Below are 16,455 nucleotides of genomic sequence, written 5' to 3'. Positions count from 1 at the left end.
AATTAAAAGCTATCATTATTTTCTTTCTTTTAGTCCCACAGATGGCTTTATGTCAAAGGAATCGTTTATGTTAAAAGAAGACTGTCTGACTAAATGAAAGCTGTCCTCTTGGTAGAACATCAAATTTATAACAGTTCCCAAGCATTTTATATTAATCTCATCAATTATTTCTAAACAGGTTGATCAGGGGGTCCTTACTTAACACTCCTCTTATATCTACACTGGCTATTGAAATGGAACCCTTATGTACTATTGTTGAAATGTTCTCTAAGCTCTGATTTGACCCTAAAAATGACATCCATAAAATACTGACCTCTAAGGAATAAGGCATCAAAGGCATTGGGGGGCACACAGTGATATTTGGGACGGGGAGAAGGGTGAAGATTAAGTTGAAACATGTCATCTCTTCTACAATCAAGTCCTAACCATACCATAATTAAGTCTCAACCGACTCCTGATTAGCTCTTACCCTTCAGGAATTACATACTATACAGTGAATAGATACTGAAGAAAATAAAGAAAAACTTTTGAAAATACATGAAGCAATAGAAACATGGAATTTCTCACAACACCCTGCATCAAAAAAGTTTACAAAAGATCTTTTGAAAAAAATCACTATTTGTGAGCTTTTTAATACAGAGAGAACACTGTGTTTAAACTAAGTCATGTTAACTTACCAATAAAATAGTAAACAAACCAACATTTAAACAATTTCATAAATACTTGTCACTTTTTTTTGTATTTTTAGTGTCACCCTCTCAACAATATACAAAAATAACACTAGAGGACTATCCACCTAACCTGCCTCCATCTCCCAAAGTCGTGAGCCCTAGAAAGAGACTGGTCATCAATCTTCACTGTAGATGTGCCCTGCCAAGGGCAGGTGCATGTGGCTGCCAGGGACACTGGGCAATCGAGATAAGTCTGGCAGGCTCTGGATCCGGGACCTGAGTTCTTCGCATACCAGAGAAACTCTGACTACCCTGTGCTCATAGTCTTCCAATTTATGCTCTCTCTGCAAGGGCTTCCTTTTGACGTCAAAGAAACTTTGGTAACATTGAGTGAGTTGTTTCCATCTGTTTCAGCCACTAGTCTGCCATTGTAATCTGCCTGGAACATACAAGCATCCTCTACCATTTTAAAAACCCTTTCTCCAGACTCTCTATCCGTTATCGCATCTAGTAGGAATACTTCTTGGACTTCCACAGGCAAAGAAGCTGTCCTCTGATGAACTGCTGCATCACCTGAAGCAGCATTTCTAGACCTTGTCCTGCTAACGAGATCTAGAGTCTGTGGTGGCTCACTTGGAGATCCAGAGAGGAACAGTTTTCATTTTCACGCACCTTTATCTGTTCATAAATTCGCTTCCTAGACTTGTCGCCAGACAGAACTTGCTTAAATTGTTCTAATACATCATTTTCATAAACAGGCCTCTCTTCCCAAATAGATAACACTCCTCCAAGGTGCTTCTTACAACTTTCGCCAGCTTCACTTGAAGCATGCTTAAAAGTCTCCACTCTAACTGGTGCAAAATCTTTTGTAAATGTACGCCCTTCCTTTTGCTGTTCGGAAGGGCATCATTGGCTAGGTAGAGAAAAGGAAGCTTCCCGTTTGGTCCGGCTTTGTGCAGCCCCCGCTCCCTGCAGTGAGATGGAGCCCAGTGCCTGAGGCAGTGGATGCGCAGGGACAAGGTCTGCACCCCCTGCTGTAACTTGCTGGATTCCCACATCTGCTTCTCCAGCGTGCCTCAGAGAAGGTGGCATCCCTCCCACAGGGCGCCCACGCCCTCCCACGCGGTGGGGCTCAGAATATGTGCTTTTCTCGTGGTTAACCCTCATCCTGAGTTAGTGCAATAGCAAATGTTATACAACTGATTTCATAATGTGCTTTAATCGTATTTAATTAATTAATTTTCATAAAATTCTGGGCAAAAGAAGCCCTGTAGTCCTTTTTATACATTGTTAACCACACCTTAAATACCTCACATTTTCAGACTAGGTATATTGGGTAAAGAATATTTATTTTAGAAATATTTCTTCAGCCAGGATTATTTCTGAATGAATATTTTACAAGCATATCTTCTTCAGACTTGCCTGGTCACTGCTATTAATTGGGTCTTTAAAGAAATACTTAGGATAAGTGATAAATCATAAAAGCAAAAGATAAAAGAAATAAAAATTTTACATCAGTGATTTTATGTTATGCCCAGAAGAAATGAAGATTTCATCTTTACAAAAGCCCGAAAATAAAGGAAACCTAGACTATGTTTTAGAGTTAGAAGTAAGGACCCAAAGGAATAAAAAGTAAATAAAACAAGGAAATAAGAATTAATTTCGAATACATTCTAAGAAAGATGAAAGCAGCACCAAATGTCAAGGAAAAAATTGGACCTTTCTGTTTGGTCCTGAGTTGGCAGCAGGTGCCTTTGTGGTGTTGGTCCCTCCTCACCCCAGTCCTATGTGGACGCTGCAGTAAATCCTGTTTAGCTGAGCCGTCTATCATTTTCCCTACTCAAGTCTCCGTCTAGAGAGGTAAGAGTTCGCCCCTGGCTTGCTGGACTATTGCCCTACATAAAGATAATTAGATTTCAACAGAACAGAAGCTAATTTGTGGGTTTAATATAGTGCTGCTTTTAGATAGTAATAAAATCCTTTTCTCAAACACTAAGTGCACATCAGCATTAACATAAATCAAGCAGTTTCCAGCCTTACATTGGAAGGGTGTTTTTCATTATTTAAATCCCTTGAGACGGTGCAGTATCTATGGCTACCTAATAGGTCTCTGTTATAGATTGAGATAATACTATTTTACACTTGTGTTGGAATCCAGATGGTTTTCAGGGATTAGAAAATATGGACTGACTTGATTGGTTTGGTCTGAACTTTTCACTTTTAAGTCTTGACAGATGGAAGACCAGTAAATCATTAGATTGCCAGAGTTAGATTTGCTGTATTATCTACAGACTTCATGTGAAATTAAGTCAGATGTTTTGCCTTAGCAATTAAAAAAATATTTTTATACTATGTAATCATTTTTTATCCAGTGTGTGGAAATAACCTTTCACTATGCACATTTTGATGATCTAGCACACAAAGGTGTGAAGTCCCTAATAATATATGAAAAGGATATGTAACATCAAGTAAAAACTCCATACTTGCGGCTTCACGATGCAACACGACCAGACCATTCATGAAGGTAGAAACAACCTGTATTCTGTCACAGAAAGAATACAGGTGAGTAGTTGTCTGATGAGGATTTTTATTTTCTTTCATTTTCTTGTATTTTCTTGTACTGCATGGGAAATATATTTGGAATGAATCACATATTTTGGAATCATGATCACGCCATTTCCATTCTTCCTGAAATGGCACGTAATTTTATAGCTGGTTCACAGCGAAATTCAGATCTCGGTGGAGAAAATATGGAAAAGGATAGGCCCACCATAGAACTGTAATCAAAGAAAATTGTTGTTGGAAGTGTAATAGATGATATAGTATCTGTGTGTATGTCTATATACAAAGAAGTACCTGGAACATATGGGGTATGCATCAAGTTTTATGTTATTATTTATTGTCCTGTCTGTTGGCTTTTTGTTATCACTGTTATTTTTCATGTGTTTGTATGAATGTGTGTATACGTTTAGCAAGGCATGTTTACAACGGCACATATAAATTATATCCTGCGGAAACAAACATTGAAGCTAGTTCCATTATGTAATTTAAAGGAAAAACATTGGGTGTAATGGAAACATGTTTTAGATGAACACATTCAAACTTATAATTTCAATTTATTATTTCATCAAGCATTAGCAATAACAACATGAGTATGTTTTAAAGCCTACAAGAAATTTTGAGTCTCTGCTAAACTGTACTTATTTTCTCTCTTCAATTCAGCCAAATTTTATCTTTAATATTATAAACCTAAGAGGTTCAGATGGTAGAGGTTAATTTTCAATAGCACAGCTGAATATTTTGGTGCTCATCCAAGCTGAGCCTTTGGAGACTTATTGAGCTTTGGTATGTGTTGACCCTGTGGCTGAATTTTCTTCCTTCTTCTCAGCAGCACTCAAAGCCAGACCCACGCAGGCAGAATACCAAATAAGAGTCTCTAGCCAAAATTTTAGGTTTTTACATTGCCTTTTGTGTGCTTAATTTGTTTTCGAATAATGTTGTTTTTTATTTTAAAAGTCACATAAGCCCTGGCTGGTTTGGTTCAGTGGTCAGAATGCCAGCCCATGGACCAAAGAGTCAAATGTTCCATTGCTAGTCAAGGACATGTACCTTGGTTAAAGGTTTGATCCCCAGCCCCAGGTTGGGGTCATGCAGGAGGCAACAAATCAATGTGTCTCTCTCACATCAATGACATCAATGTCTCTCTCTCTCTCTCTCTCTCTCTCTCTCACTTCCTCCTTCTCTCCCTTCCTCCCACTCTATCAAAAAAATTCAATGGAAAAGTATCCTCAGTGAGGATTAAAAAAGCAAAGTCACATAAGTATAAGGAATGAGTTTAGAAAATAAAAATAATAAGTATTCATAGGCTGAATCAGAGACAATGGGTATAGACATTCTTATCTATTTCTCTTCCTTAGAAAATTTTAAACTAATTTTATTTTATTTTAAAATATTTTTTATTGATTTTCAGAGAGAGAGGAAGGAAGAGGGAGGGAGGGAGGAATACATTGGCATGAGAGTAAGACATCAATCAGTTCCCTCCTGCATGCCCCCAACCAGGGATCAAGCCCGACACCCTGGCATATATACCCTGACCAGAATTGAACCTGCAACCCACTGGTGCTAGGACAATGCACAAACTGATCTGTACTGATAATAATCCAAAAATAATTTCAAAAATATTTCTTTTTCCGCTACATGAGTAAATACAAGATTGCCTTATATAGTAGTAGTATCTTTTGTATTTAACATTTCCAGTAAATAGTAAGCAATGACAACTAGTCGCAAATTGTTGCATTATTCTCAAAGTATTAAATATGTTTTAAGCTACAAGATCTACATGCCTCAACATCGTCCATTGCTACTTGGATACTCACTTCTTCTAATTGAACCTGCCCATGTCTGTATCCATTTATGAAGCTTATTCCAATTAGTTATCAGGTTTTGCTTTTTAGGAATCAATTAATCTATAATTTCTTAATCTTCTTTCAGAGGAGGGAAACCATGCTTAGAAAGAAAAATAAGAATATATGTGCGTGTATATGTATATACATAGTAATATATATATAATTATTTCCTGGAATTTATATACATGCATAAATCTCAATTAAGGGAAATATAATTAAGAAGGGGAAAAAAGGAAATATAAATCACTGTCAGATTTTTAATATGATGGTAAATTTGTATCTTATTCTTACCATCCCAATATGGTAAATTTATTTATAGCAAGAATTATTCTCAGATGTCTATGAAATGTAAATTTATTTATTTTTCTGAATTTGAACTTAGTTTTTATGTAAGCATCATTTTCTTGATGAAGTTAGAATTCCTCTCTTTACTTTTCCAATGACTCCATCTAATCTTGCGTGCTAATTTGGTTTCAAACAATCATTAGAGAGAGGAGGAGAAACAGTGATATTTGATCCTTGGTGCTATCAACTACCCTTAATGGAGATAGCTATGATATCTGCAATTCTATCTTGATTTCAGTCATTAGTCCAGAGTAGACACTTTTTCCTCCTGACCACAAGAACTCTTAGGTTTCTTAGTGTTCTTTGCCACATCATTAACAATCTAGATAACCTTACAGAGGTCCCACATCTCCTGAGTCACACTACAGGTCTGTCTCACGTCCTTCTCTCTAGGAATCCACACCATTTACATATCTTATCTACTTCTTCTAAAGGGAGCCTAAAGTATGGTCCCTTCCTGGGCTTTATGCAGGAATGGAGTACACATTTCTTATACCCCCAGGTCCCCAAATTTTCCCAGGCACTTCTCCTGCTTTTCCCACCTCATGATTATTAGCCCATGATTCTTTACATAATTTAATCTTTCTTACAATTTCTGGGGCTCAATAATACTAGTTGAAAGGATGGATGGATTAATTAATTACCATTATTTTTATTAGTACAGATATTAGCATTAAGCTTTACTAACCCAATGTATCAGGACTTTTCACAATTAAAAAAAATATATCTAAAGCCTTTTGATACTTATGAAGCATTATTATTTACTCACAAATCTGCCATTGGCATAGAAGGAAATTGTAATTGAGTCCATTTTGCCTATGGTAAAACTCATTTACATTCATTTCCAAAGAACAATTAATGATGAAATATTACATCCAGAAGAGTCTATTTCAAAAGGCTTTAGGCAGAACTTTCAAATCTGAAAATAATTCTCAGGCATCATTTCAAAGTGAAAACATTAAACCATTCATTGCAACATTGCAGACTTCCCCTTTGCGGCCCTTCAGATGATTCCGACTGAAGTTTGACCCAGACATCTCTGTATGATGTGTCTTTACAAAGACCACAAACAAGAATATTCACTATGAAAAAAAGGTGAATCTTCAAGTAATTTGTATTTAACTTTTTAAAGAATATTTGTTGTAGCATTTTGCTTATTTTATTTACTTCTTTTTTTCTTTATTGATTTTAGAGCGAGAGGAAGGGAGAGGGAGATAGAAGCATCGATAAGAGAGAACACCGATTGGCCACCTGCTGCATGCCCCCCACTGGGGGTTGGGCCCGCAATCTGGGCATGTGCCCTCACCAGGAATCAAACTGGCGACCTCATGGGTTGATGCTCAACCACTGAGCCACACCAGCCGGGATATTTACTTCTTTTTTATATCTGCCTTATTCAAACAAATATTTTAATCAACTTCAAGATGATCTATGAGGATAAGTGTAGCACATGATTGAATCACCAGGTACAAAATTTGGAAACAGGAAAACCAAAACAGCATGGTAGACAGAGCATTAAACTAAATACCAATTCTGCCAGCAAACAGCTGTTTAAATGAGAGTCACATACTGGATAGCATACTTAACATGCCGGATATCAGTTACTTTTTTTATTTTTTTATTAATTAATTTTTGTTACAGATGTTTCTCCTTTTTCCCCCACTTATTCCCCCCTCTTCCTCCCTCCCCACCCTGTCCCCAGTTTGTTGTCCATGTCCACTGTTCATGCATACATGCATATAAGTTCTGTGGTTTATCTCTCCCCCACCACCCCCCTCTTTAGGGGATTGTCAGTCTGTTTCTTAAAAGGACTGTACCAGTTACTTTAATCATAGTTGCAACTGATAGAAAAACCTACTGAAATTAGATTAAGCAGTGTAGGAGATTTAGTTGTTCATAAACCTATAAATTTTAGACTCAGAGTAGTTTTAGGTGAGGCTTTGTAAACAGTTCAACAATGTCAAGAAACAATGGCTTCCTTATCTTTTTTCATGCAAGTAATGAGTAAAACAATGATACCCTTAATTCCCCAGGGGCAGTTTCATCTTGGAATTGAGTGTCCTCATAATCTCATAATGACAAAAGCAGTTCTGGATCTCATTTGCTCACACGACCTTGTTTAGAATAGATTTTTTTTTTTTTTTGTATTCTAAACAATTTCTTTGGAGTCAGACAATCTCCCAATTGTATTTTCTGTTATCTGTTTGTCTTACTGTGATTAATTAAAGATGACTATAGATAATTTGACATAACTTCATGGGAAAATGGGATATATGTCCTCATTCCTTGAATCACAGATGGAAGCTCTGTGACTCCTTTGACCAGCGGAATCACACAAGTGATACTGAGCCCATTTCTGGACCCAACCATGAAGATACTTGCAGTTTCTACTTCTTACTACTTAAAACACTCACTCTTGGAACCTCTCTGCCATGCTTTGAGAAAAACCAATTAACAAAAAGCACACATGGTCAGAATCTGGGCACAGCTGATAGCCAGGACTGAGCTATCAACCAACACTCAATAATAATTTAGCCAAGCAGGTGAGTGAACCATCTTGGAAGTGGGTCTTTCAGACTTACTGAGATTTCCCAGCTGATTCTGTGTGGATGAAAGCTGTCTTTTTATGTATGAACCTTACCTAAATTTCAAATCTCTGGGCACAGCAAATTTTGTTTTTTCCCTAAACCACTAGGTTTCGGAGTGGCTTGTTTTACAGTAACAGTTCACCAGAACACCACTGTATCAATAGTACAGACTTCAGTATTTATTTTTTCCTAATTGTGTATGCTTCTTCCTGATGTGTGTTGTAGTAACTTCCCTGACTGGTGTTGGAGTAGCATTATAATTGTCAGCTTCAGAATTCATTGATATAATGTTTGATAACATTAACTTATTTTATTTTCAATGAAATACACCAAAAGACTTACTTTTATGTTCATTATATTTGCTTCAAAATGACATTGTACCTTGTCAAGTATCTTGGAGCTATTGGTCAAACGTGTAGAATAAAACATCGAGAATTGTATAATTTTGAACAACATAAAAGTTAAACTTTAATGGCATGTAATTAGGGCTGCCTCTAGGTTAAACATGACCCCATCAAAAAACCTTTTGTGGTATTCTTATATATTTAAACAGTTTGAGTCACCTAAATAAATCATTCAGCAGCATTCTGGATGGTTCCATAAATGGAATATCACACTACAATGGGGGCCTGGCTACAAGGCCCTAGAACAATCCTATAGGCATGAGGTCCCAAGGCCCCAAATGTATCTGGCCAACCTCACACATGAGGCAAAGGGTTGAAGAGCTCTCCATGGCCCAGATGGGTTCCAGACCAAGTCTGACACATCCTACCCATATGGCATTGCCAGCCTGGCTCAGACCGAGACCCCAGAGGGGGGCTTTCCTGCGGCAGAGGCCCCGCTTGTGTGGGTCTAAGAGCAGAGCTGCTTGTAAACCATACAGCATATATTCTGTTTTTGAGAAACTGTATGGAAGTATAGGTCTTATTGCTTTCTTTCATCTTATACTACTTTTGTGCAGTCAAAATCATTGAATAATTAGCTGGTCTTCATAGTGTAATTTTATGTGACTCCTGATTGATCTTATGCATCATCATTTTTTTCAAAAAATTTTAAGTGAAATTATATTATTCACCTATATAAAATATTATCTTGTAAAAGTAAAATATCATCTTTCAAATTTACTTTACCTGGAATAAAAAATAATATTTATACAAATATATTTAAATAAGAAGCAACCACATAAAAGGCCTGAAGCTTTATACAATATTGCCTATTCCAGCACAATATACATTTGTTATTTTACAACCAACCAATATCCTATTACAAGAACACAGAGCAGCACATGTGCACTAATCTTGCCTGCCATCAGCTGAGCCTGTAACTGAAGACTAGAGTAGTGCCTCCAGTGTATGGGTTGGGGTATAGATCCTGTTCAAAATAAATTTAAAAAGAAATCAGTGCAGACCTGTAAATTTCTAATCATTTAAGAGTCTGAGTAGAGATGACAAAGTGATTTCTACAAGGGTTGTATTAACATGAGTAAACATTCTAGCCTATCTAACGTATATATGTTATTCGTATAGGTTAATGTTTTATAAGTGGTATGTATGGGGGAACATGCTTATTAACATTAAAATGATTAAAATATACATTCTATATTTTTTTCTAAATATTTTTATTGATTTTTTTAGATAGAGAAGGGAAGAGAGAGAGAGAACTATCCATGTGAGAGAGAAACATCTACAGGCTGCCTCCTGCATGCCCCCCGCTGGGAATTTGGTCCGCAACCTAGGCATGTGCCCTGACCGGGAATCGAGTGTCAGTCCATGGGATGACACTCAGTCCACTGAGCCACACCGGTCGGGCTGTATATATTACATTTTTAAAGGTTAATTCAAACTAAACAGTTGAAGGTTTTCTTATGAACCTCCCTATAGTTTTCAGAATATAATGTGAATTCTTCTGCAAAAGATAATATCAGATCCTCTTAGGCTCTGAAGAGGCTCTTTTCCCCCCTTGACATGTGAAAGGAAAGGTCATGAGCATGAAACATCTTCTGATTTGCCTGATCTTACCATTTACTGTTTATGTAGAGGGAACACTGATATCTCCACAAAATATCACTCAGAGAGAATATTCTGCAAAACATAAAAATAGTTCTAATGTCAACAGCTTTAATTTCTTTTCTAAATCTCATTACAAATATTGATGAAAATATCTAAATTCTGGAAATATCTTTGCCTGAGCAAAATGTTGAATTCAATCTCATTCTGATTGTGACTTACAACAGTTAATAGGAATTAATTCTATTTAGATGTTTAAGAGGCTTTCTCATTTCCTTCATCAGGTTCAATCATAAATAGCTTAATCATTCAGAAGACATTACTTAATTAGATTGCATTAACTGCATAATAACAGAAAAGAAAGGGCAATATGGAAACAAACCAAAATGCTATTAGGAAGGAACTAAGTTTATTCCCTTTAATTCCTTTGTTGATTTGTTGAAATTGCTTGATATGACCTCAATCAGCATTTTAGTTCTCCTTTGTTCATCAGTTTCTCTTCACTTTAGGAAATAAACATTTGAATTTTTGAGAAATATCAAGGTTATACTTATGTTGAAACAGGGATTTCAGGCAACTGTGTGAGTTTAGAACCTAGGTCAGGTTCAAACTTTGATAAAAGGGACCAAAAAACAAATATGAGGTTACATAGTAGAAAGGTATTCTTGTCTTTGTCTTAACACCAGTTATCAATGGGAAGATGCTACTCTACAAAAAATGGGAGGAACAATTAGTTGATGAACATTAATGACATAAAAGAAGAGTCTTTAAGAAAGGTTATGATTACACTGAAGAGCCACACTATTTATTTGAAATATTAGTGTTTGCAGGAAATAATAGTGGACAAGTGCTAGACTGATTCACTTATAGTCAGAATTTTAAAACAGAAAAGAAACCTGAAAATCATCTGATCAATTACCCCTTTTTTATAAATACGTCTGCAGTACTGACTGACTTTCTTAAAATCACTGTGGTTGTTTGCAGTAGAGTCAAACCCATAGGGCTTGTTGGTTTGGATGGAACCAAACTTCTCTGCAGATTTCTTTGCTTCTTCTAAAAAGAATGCCGCAACTTGAATCATTCTTATCTGAAGTTATTTTAATATTTATTATTTCATGGCCACAGGTAATATCATGGCCTTAATTTTCCTCAGTTTATTTCTCCCAAATTATCTTGCATTAATCTTCCTCCTCACTCCATTTTTCATCCCAGCTGCATTCCTTTTGGTTCTCATATTCTCAACATTCCTCCTCGTCTCCCTTGTCTTCAGAATAGGTCTTTACAAAAGCTTCGGCTTGGGGCACTCCTTTTTGTCCCTTTGCCCCACCAACCTCTTAGATTTTTACTAATCCTTTTGGTATCTTAAAATTATGGGAGTGGAATATGTCTTAGTTCCAAATGCTTCGTATTCTAGTGTTTTAAAAACACAGCGTGTGCTTCATCTCTTTACTTGAGAGATTGGGTAGCTTTTCTCATAGACCTGCTCTTTCTCTTCACCTTTTCAAAATACCATTAATGGGGAATCCCTCTAGAAATTAATATAAGTAATAGAAATATAAAGAAGAGAAATCACTAAAACAAGTAAAATGATGACAGATTGTGATAAGCACCATGAATGTAAATATCAAGGCAGCAAGCTAGAAAAACCTGGGAAGCCATTTTGTGGAAAAATCAAAGAAGGCGTTAATAAGGATACAATACTCGAGTAGAGTCTAATTTTTTGAGGAAGATCCAGCAATGAAAAGGACTGAAGGAAAAGCATTCCAGACAAAGAAGATGTAGATGCATAAGCCCCAAAGAGCAAAAGGAATTGATACATTTAGAACACAGCAAGAAGCCCACGAAGGCAATAGGACAGTGTATGGGAAAGTGTTAGAAGTTGGGTTTGGTAAAATAGGTAGCCAGCAGTCGCGGTAGACAGGATGAACAGTTACTGTTTTGTTGTAAGCGCCAAAGGAGGAATTTATTGGCATACATTTCCTTATTCTAAAGAATAGCTAGCTTAGGAATTTACAATTAATTGGCTTGAATTGAGATAAAGGATAACAATAATATATGTAGTACATAGTAAGAGTTTATAATGGTTACTCAGTCTAACAAATGTATAAAAGATAACAACTAACTCATAAAACTTTGAAATGGGAGAGATTAGAAAGGGAGCAGTCAACTTTATATATTAAGTGATTTTTTTTTTACTTTATGATAAAATTTTTTAAATTTATCTACATATAGACTATATATACATACAGCTGTATGCATGTAATAACTGTGCATTTATACAACTTTTTATATGGGTAAAGCAATAGAGATATGTCTGTCTTTCCTAATTGTTTTCTTATTAGAGTGAAAAATTACATTATCCAATTTCCAGTTATAAATCTACACAGCCTATATTCCTTCAACTTGTTGATCTAAAATATGTAACAGGTTATAAGTAATAGGTGAGAGTAATCATTTTGTGTGACAGAAAGTGTCATTTTTAGTATAGAAATTGGAAGTGCATAACACATCCATTTAAATCAGCTACATGAGCATATAGATGGAAGTGTTTGCGAATCTCTGGGGAACGTTAAATATTGCCAGTATTCACTTTAGCTTGCGTTGCCTGCCAGAAACCAGTTTTCTATTCATGATGCTCTTCCCTGAACTTAAATATATATTTTTTTCTATTGTCACTAGCTAATCAGAGTGTAGAACATAATATACTTGTGATAATGTTACTCATGGCATGTAATAGTCACTGAAATGTCCATAAGGCCGTATGTTGTAAAGAAGACAATCATACCTAATTATCTTCTATTTTGGTTTTCACTTTGCATTATTTATGCATAGTTTGGGAAAACAGTTTGTCAATACAAGACTATGAAAGAAATATCCAGTTTTTGCTTAGAGAGATAGCAGGGTCAAGGGTGTTCTTAAGCTGACATTCAGCAAGCCACAAGTTTTATTTGTTTTGGTTTTTACTCTAGTTATTTAGGATGCAAAGGGCCATTATATTACATTTATAAAGATCTATAAGTAAGATTTAACTTTTGTGTATGTATTGATATAACACTCAAAACATTATATAAAAGGCAACTTTCCATTGCATCCTTTTGCCTCAATACATTTGGCAATGTTTGCCTCAAGTTATATCCTCTCTAGAAACCCTTTGCTAATTAATCACTAATGGTTAGTTCAAATCAAATCAACAGCACTTAGTTTAGCACTTTGTCCTGCTTTTTGAATCAATGTATATAAAATTTGGTTATATACTAATACATAACAAAGTTTATCTTATAACTGTCTGTTTTCCTATTTAATTAAACGAGAGTGTTGTAAGGTGGCAAGTGAACTCAAACAAATACCTTAGCACATTGCATCATACATAATAGACTGTCTACTCTCTCCTTTCATTCACTCAGTCCTCTTTCCCTCCTTTCTTCCCTCCTTCCCTTTCCTTTTAAATCTAAGCTGCTTTAGATTAAGGGCATTACCCTACTGTACAGTCCACAATATCTAGCATCATGCAAAATATGGAAATTCAATAGCTGCTTGTCCATGTCTTTGGTTAAAAAAAAATTTTTTTTCTCTGTTCAACACAAAACTTTACCTTCCAATTTCCCCACAGCACAAAAGTGACATTTTCTGGTTCTCTTTCTATATCTATTTTAAGTACTTCAGTCTATGTACTCCAGTATCTCTCCAATCTAAGTTATTCTATACTATGTCTGTGTTCTACACATTTAATCACTGGCCCATTAAGTTTTTCTCCTTTCATTCTCTCTTTATCCTCCCTCCCTCCCTCCCTCCCATTTCCTCTCCTCCCTGTACTACCAGCTCACAAGCTCCAAAAGCATTTTAAAGTCAATAAAAATAGAAGGAAAACCCTTCATTCTATATGTTTTTATTTTAACATCTAAATTGTCATAATATAATAGATTTTTTTAAATAGGAGAAATTTCTTATCAACAGCAGAATTATTTTCTATTTACTCACGCACACACACACACACACACACACACTTGAATTGAAAGATCTCATGAAAAATTACTTTGCATGCAAAACTTTTTAAAGTTACACATACACAAAATGAGAGAAACTTTACATACTCAAATTTAAATTTTAACTAAGATTTTTTTAATGTCTCTTTCAATTATAACAACTAAAATCAACATGTTTTTATTCAAACAGTTCTTTATATCTAGCACTATTTTACACACCAACTGAAATCAGAAGGACCAGCACAGAAAAGGGTTTTGAATTTGATTAGACATTATAAAATTATTTTGACAACACAATTATTTAATTCCCTCAGATAAAAGATAAAAGCATTGATATTCAAGGAAGTTGTGTGACTTCATCATTTTCAGACATAGTGCCATAGTGAGAGTCTAAGACTCTCAATACGTAGGGGGCAATAAGATTATACACACACATGCACAGACACCCAATGTCAAATGCATTTAATACATAAAGAAAGCTATATGATGTTCTTTTTTATAAATTATGTTAAGAACTCTTAACATGAGATGTACCCTCTTAACATTAACACATTTTAAAATTATGCAACGCCGTATTTTTAACTATAGGCAAAATGCTGTACAGATTTCTAAAACTTAATCATCTTACATAACTGAAACTTTACACCCCTTAAATAGCAACTCCCCATTCCTGGCCCCACCCTCCCATCCCTTGCAACTACCATTCTCTTTACTTCCATGTGTTTGACTATTTTAGATGGTTCATATAAGTAAAATCATGTGATGTTTGTCCTTCTGCACCTGGCTTATTTCACTTAGCATAATGTCCTCAGAGTTTATTCATGTGGTCAAATGTGGCAGACTTTCTTTGTTTTTGAAGTTGAAATAATCTATTGTAGTATATACCACATTTTCTTTATCCATTCATCTGTCAATGGGCATTTAGATTGTTTTCTCCTCTTGGCTATTATAATGACTAATGAATGCTACAATAAACATAAGATTGTTACTGTCTCTTTAAAATTCTGAATTCAATTATTTTGGGTAAATGACCCAGGAGTGGGATTGCTGGTTCATATGGTATTTATTTTTAATGTTTTGAGGAAAATCCGTATTGTTTTCCATAATGCTACCAATTTGCATTCTCAACAGTAGTTTATGTACAAGGATTCTCTTTTCTCCACATCCTTGTCAACACTTGTTTTCTGTTGTCTTTTTTATAAAAGCCATCATAACAGGTGAAAGGAGATTTCTCATTGTTTTGATTTGAATTCCCCTCGCGATGAATGTTTATCTAATTTAATTAGTGATTAGTTGAGTATCCTTTTATATAGCTGTTGATTTTATTCTTTTTGATGCTATTGTAAATGGAATTGTTTATTTTTCCAATAGTTCATTATTAGTATATTGAAATACAGTTGATTTTTGTATGTTGATTTTGTATTCTGCAACTTTATTATTTTTAACAACTGTTAGTTATTAGTTTCTGCAGTGTTTTGGATTTTCTTCATATATGATTATGTCATCTGCAAACAGATAATTTTACTTTTCCCTTTCTGACTTGGATGGCTTCTATTTCTTTTTTCTTGCCCAATGGCTCTGGTTAGGATTCCCCATATGTACCATGTTGAGTAGAAGTGGTGAAAATGAGTTGATAAGTTATTAATACATGTCAACTGTTGTGCTTGTCAACTTATATCATTTCAATATTGAAACAATTCTCCAAAGTAAAAGTGTTTTTTCTTGGCATCTTGGGCAACAAAGGCTTGAAGAAAATGAGACATTTGTGGAAAGTCTCTCAGGTAAGAAGCTACATTCAAACTTAGCAAATATGTCACCGGTTGAATTATCTCCAAAGTCCATACTTTTCCCATTATTCTAAACTATCTTTCTAGAGATTATTTTTTGATGTTGGAAGTTAGAACACAATCTATTTTAGAAGAAGATGTTAACTGTGTGGTACAAACATGAATTCATGGGAGAATTAAAGATGGCTAAATTAATAAGTCTTGAATCCATTAAGAAGACTTCCAAGAAATGTAATTTTGGAGCTAAGCCTTAACTACTTTTTTATTTATTATTTTTACTTTGATGGACATAGTTGTAAGGTAGAACTTTATTTCTCGTATCTGGTGCACTTCAGTTTTGAGGACATCTTAAAATGTCTCCAAAAAATATCACTTTTCAAAAATACCTTGAATATCTATAGTTACTTGATAAGTTACATACTTTCTCACCTAGGTGGCACCAGTGAATAATTCCATTGGCATCCAAAGCCTTTCCAGTTTTGCCACTCATTGAGATTCAAGGCTTTCTATCTGCTACACTTGGTTAAGGCTCATTGTGAATTGGTAATTGAACCAAACAGTCTATGCCATTGTAGTGAGAAAAGATCTTCAAAACAGTTCATACTTGTCACAATTCAATTCAACTTATAAGTTAATTACAATGTACCCTCAAGCTAAATTTGATATAGA

At 35.1% G+C, this 16,455-nt stretch overlaps 1 pseudogene; it reads right to left on the bottom strand.

The window, feature by feature from the left end:
* Positions 1-847: 847 nt before the first annotated feature.
* LOC118631157 lies at positions 848-11,097 on the bottom strand (annotated as a pseudogene).
* Positions 11,098-16,455: the final 5,358 nt, after the last annotated feature.

This window comes from Molossus molossus, unplaced genomic scaffold (genome assembly GCF_014108415.1).
Source record: "Molossus molossus isolate mMolMol1 unplaced genomic scaffold, mMolMol1.p scaffold_m16_p_15, whole genome shotgun sequence".
In the NCBI taxonomy this organism is placed as follows: domain Eukaryota; kingdom Metazoa; phylum Chordata; class Mammalia; order Chiroptera; family Molossidae; genus Molossus; species Molossus molossus.
The sequence above is the reverse complement of the archived record's forward strand: the minus strand, read 5'-3'. Positions and strand labels throughout refer to the sequence as shown.